General features: G+C 39.5%; 1 long non-coding RNA gene across 1 annotated transcript; it reads left to right on the plus strand.

Annotated features, from left to right (window-relative positions):
* Positions 1–4,743: 4,743 nt before the first annotated feature.
* LOC121815871 lies at positions 4,744–5,315 on the plus strand. The gene is made up of 3 exons (XR_006055437.1): positions 4,744–4,911; positions 5,037–5,126; positions 5,215–5,315. It is a non-coding gene; the product is annotated as an uncharacterized LOC121815871 (long non-coding RNA).

Below are 5,315 nucleotides of genomic sequence, written 5' to 3' on the forward strand. Positions count from 1 at the left end.
TATTTAAAAATCGTGAGCATGTGGAGGTGGATATTCGGTGGTGGGGTGGAAGGGGGCGTTGGGGGAAGGGTCTGACCTTGCCTTCTTTCTGCTCCTCTGTTTGCCTTCAGAGGTTTTGTGTTGGAGCCGAGTTCTGCCTGTATTTTTTTTCACTGCTCTCCTTCCGGATAAATATCTTTTACAAGTTTCAGGGACATTCACTTTAGCTTCTGACTCAGACACGATTACAACCTGCGTTACCAAGGCAACTTGAAGGCCAGTACTGCTAATGTAGAACTGCATGGATGGAGAAAGAGAGATGCTTGTCTATTGGTGTCTTTTGTCTGGAGTTTCCTCTGGAGTGAATTGATTAACTGGAGGTGATAAAGGCTTGTGAACACTGCCCTGAAAAGACAGCTGAGATGAGACACTTTCTGTCCAGCTACAGAGTCTGAATATGTCTGATATTTTTTTTTATTTTGTTTTTAACAAGTGGATACATGAAAAATGACACAAAATATAATTTCATTAATATGCACTACAAAAATGTAATAAAAAAAAACTCCAATCCAGAAGAAAACTAATGTTGTCTTTCGCAAAATGAGTGAGATAGGCTGTCTATATGGAGGAAACTGGCTCAGAAAAATACAACACACCATAATTTAAAGTCTTCCAGCCTAAACAATCACACATTATTTGTTTATGGCAGAGAGGCTGCAAATGTTCCATATATACAGTGTTTAAAATTCCTGTTGAAATCAAAAGAACAAAACCATTTCTGACGATGGAAAAGTTTTGATAGGTGAAGGAACAAATGCTCCTCAGTTGGGTTTAAGTAAAGCCCATTTTTGGCTTTAAATAAGCCCATTATCACAGTTTGCAGACCCTTGTCTCTATGGTTGCAATAAAAGAAAACATGGTTAAGGCTATAGGTTGCCCATAGTTACATTCACATGGATGTAATCTCTCAATTAAAACGACAACAAAAATATAAAGTTTTGCTGGATATTGGCAGTTATTTCGGTCCTCATTATCAGTGAAAAGCTGGATCTGTATCTGTATAAACAAAATATAAAAGACAGATAAAGCCACCATGATGCTTTCTTGACTCAGCATTTTAAAGCCCCAAAGTTAGCATTTTCTGTTACTCCACATCCTCTAAGATGCATTGTTGCATCTAGCTGTCCCATCTGTCCTAGTTTTGTCTGTGTGTTTTGTCATCAGCCATCAGCCTCTCCTGTGAGGAGAAACAACTTAAACATAAAAAAAAAATCACAAAGAAAGAACAAAAAGTATCCACATCTGCACCAAAGAATAAAACAGTGAAATGTGGATTATTAAACACTAGGTCTCTCTCTCTTCCAAGTCTTTGTTAGTACATGAATTAATAATTGTTCAACAAATCGATTTACTTTGCCTTACTCTTGCCTCAACACCAGCCTATCAATCAACCAAAGACCCAGACAAACTTTTAATTCATTTGAAAGCCTGATGCTTAGCCTTGTCCACCCCAGCTGGAAAACTCAAAAACCAGGCCTATTTGTTATCATCTATCGTCCACCTGGGCCTTACACAGAGTTTCTGTCTGATTTCTCAGACTTTTTATCTGATTTAATTCTCAGCTCAGATAAAATAATTATTGTGGGTGATTTTAACATTCATGTAGATGCTAATAATGGCAGCCTCAACATGGCATTTAATCTGTTATTAGACTCAATTGGCTTCTCTCAAAATGTAAAAGAACCCACCCACCACTTTAATCACACTAGATCTTGTTTTAACATATGGCATAGAAACTGAACATTTAACAATGTTTCCTGAAAACCCTCTCCTGTCTGATCATTTCCTGATAACATTTACATTTACAATAATTGTTTACACAGCGGTGAAGAGTAGACTTTATCACAGATGTCTTTCTGAAAGCGCTGTAACTAAGTTTAAGAATATAATCCACCCACTGTTATTATCTTCAATGCCCTGTACCAACATAGAGCAGAGCAGCTACCTGAACGCTATTCCAACAGAGGTCGATCATCTTGTTAATAATTTCACCTCCTCACTACGTACGACTCTGGATACTGTAGCTCCGGTGAAAACTAAGGTCTCAAATCAGAAGTACCTGACTCCGTGGTATAATTCTCAAACACGTAGCCTAAAGCAGATAACTCGTAAGCTGGAGAGGAAATGGCTAACTATAGGCCAATCTCCAACCTTCCTTTCATATCAAACATCCTTGAAAGAGTAGTTGTCAAACAGCAAACAGATCATCTGCAGAGGGATTATTAGGAGTTGGTGGGCATGTGTGTTGTTGTTCCTGGAACACTGGACACTGCACTGGGTTTTGTTTCCTGGGAAACAAAACCCAGTGCAGTGTTCCTTACTGTTGACCATAATATTCTATTAGAGCGAATAGAGCACGCTGTAGGTATTACAGGTACTGCCCTGGTGTTCCCCCGGACATGCTGGAGGAGGTGGCCATGGCGAGGTAGGTCTGGGCTTCTCTGCTTAGGCTGCTGCCCCTGTGACCCGGCCCCGGATGAGCAAAAGAAGAGGACGGACGGACGGACAGATGGATGGATGGATGGGCTAAAAAGTCAAAAGGATTAAGAGATTAAAAAGTTAAGACGTTTCTTACTACATGAAACACAATGATTTACTGATAAACTGACACATGTGGAGAGCTGACAGCTGAATGTGAGTTGACACATTATTTTTATATCTGTTGTTCACTGATAGCTATCAAATATACTTAATTGGCAGAGTACTTAATTAAATTTCAATTCAGTTTCATTTATCAGCTCACAACAACAGTCATGTTCAACTGTTTCAACACAAATATCATATAGTATAAGAGACAGAAACCCAACAATCATATGAGCATCCACTGCAATAGTGGGGAGTAAGAGCACCCTTTTAACAGGAAGAGACGTCTAACAGACTCAGAGAGGGGTAGTCTCTAGTTGTCTAGCATTAAAAATGTAACTGTACATACTCTGGTTGCAGTAGTACAGCCCTATTGGCCCCGTGCTTGTTGTTACCTTCCATTATTCAGTTTTTCTTTGTATCACTCTCTATCATGCGACCTTACAGCACTCTCACTCTCAACCATGTGTCTTCATTGCTATGGCAGCAACCAGAACTGTAATAAGTATATGAAGTATATTTTTTTTGCATCATTTGCTTTTGTTTTCCTGTTTATATTTCAGTAATGTGATGTAGCTCTCAGGTGCTGACAGTGAGTGGAAGCAGCAAAGTGAGAGCTGGCTCCCACCCCCATGAAGTCACTGTCACGACTTATGTATAGCACTTAATTTTTCCATGTGGGAGAGCTCAAAAACTCTCACAATACTACTGCTTTATCACAAAACACAGTTTTTTTTTCTGCCTCTAAACAAATCTATACTACAAAATGTATTATTGTCCAGTCTTTACCTCACAATATGAAGCACCTTGAGGTGACAGATATAAATAAAATTGAAAATGGAAATATAAAAAGAAAACTTTGCCACATGAGTCACTTTTAAACCTGGTAACATCTAAGCCTGTCTTCATTACTGAGATGTGAGATACTAATGTTCTGTGACCTGTGCAGCAGTCGGGGGCGAAGGCCCTCGTGGTCTATGACCAGTTTCTGTGACTGGCTACAGGGACATGGAATGACACTTCTCTGGTGGGAAAGGAACTAATGTGTGACTTTGACAAATACTTGCCAGATGTGGCGAAGTGGCACCTTAAACTCTGGTTCTGAAACCAGTCTCCTGGAAAGGGGCTGGACTGTGGTCCACTGAGGAGTTGCTCAAAGGAACGTTTACATACAGGTTTGGCTTTTCCCTAGTGAGTTATTGCTCTGAGTGAAAAGGCCTACAGGGAGTGCAGAATTATTAGGCAAATGAGTATTTTGTCCACATCATCCTCTTCATGCATGTTGTCTTACTCCAAGCTGTATAGGATGTTTCTGTGTATTTTTTATGTGTAATATCTTTACGTATGTTCGTAAATAGACTTCGGTGAACAGGGTTTACAAAGGGGTTATATAGAGAATTAAAAAATTATCGTTTTTCAAGTATCTTTACAACTCTGTGTTATTGTACTTACATTATAACCAATCCGGTCCTTTATCCCCACTTAAAATATTTTTACAGAACTATTGTAATATTTGCTGCCATTTCTGCTGTCCTCTTGGCCAACTTACTCTTACAAAAGACATTTTTAATGTTAATGAGATTTTTTTAACTGCATAAATAAAGGTTATATAAAAGTCACTGCCAAAAACTGATTGCGGCTTCTACCTTGTTACACGAATGTTGTTTGTGGCTCAAGATGACTTTATGTCATCCATGAGGGATGCATTTGACATATGTTTCACATATTATAGCCCAACAAGTTACTTATAGCAGTTTAAATACGAGCAATCAGTTTTTGGCAAATACCGGAAATCAGTTTTTGGCAGACAATCACTTTTTGGCACAACACCGGCATACATATGGCCGCTGTCCACGCCGACGTCCACTTTAAAAGGCTGGCAGCAGCAGGAAAAGAAACCTCGCAACAGGAACAGATGGTAAAAGCAAAGCAGCAGCACTTCAGTTAGTGTAGCGTTGTTTAAAACTAAGGCCCACACTATGCAAAGCATAATAAGTATTTACTATAAAAGAACAATGAAAGGCAGAGATCGTAACAAACTGAATTATGTACAGAGTAGTGATGGGATTTCCGGCTCTTTTTAGAGAACTGGCTCTTTCAGCTCGGCTCACTAAAAAGAGCTGGCTCTTTCGGCTCCGAACCGGTGTTCTGGGAATTTCTCCTACCCCGTAAACCGTCCTACCCGTAGTTCCTGAGCATGTGCGCGCATGCGCACAACACAAAAAGGGAAGCTAAGCGCATCCGGCTGTGATTTCACGCTACTCCATTGTCATATTTGCAGGAGAATAGGTAAGTAGTAAGTATTAGTACTTTTTATTGACGTTGATACTTGATTTTTTAAGCCTTTGTGATTGTTTGTCAATATTAAAGTGAAGTCGCTATCTGCTTTCTGCACAAAACTGTCGAATTTGCAGATTCGGTGAAGTCTGCTGTCAAGTTACTGGACGCGTGGTATTTGCACAACACTTTTGAGTCCGCAGCTTCGGTGTTTTAAGGCTGTTTCGGTAATTTCGTTATTTAATAAGTTAAATTATTTGCATTGTCAACTGCACATATTGAAGCTCATAAGAAAATGTTTACTGACATTCGTAGATATGGAGAAGAAGTGGGAAGAGATTTACGCGTTCATTTCTGCGGGCTCCTACCCTTCAGGATATGACAAGGCTCAGAGGCAAAACCTCAGAAGATATGCC

Source organism: Haplochromis burtoni, unplaced genomic scaffold (genome assembly GCF_018398535.1).
Source record: "Haplochromis burtoni strain Fernald_Lab_line unplaced genomic scaffold, NCSU_Asbu1 Contig_342, whole genome shotgun sequence".
NCBI lineage: Eukaryota > Metazoa > Chordata > Actinopteri > Cichliformes > Cichlidae > Haplochromis > Haplochromis burtoni.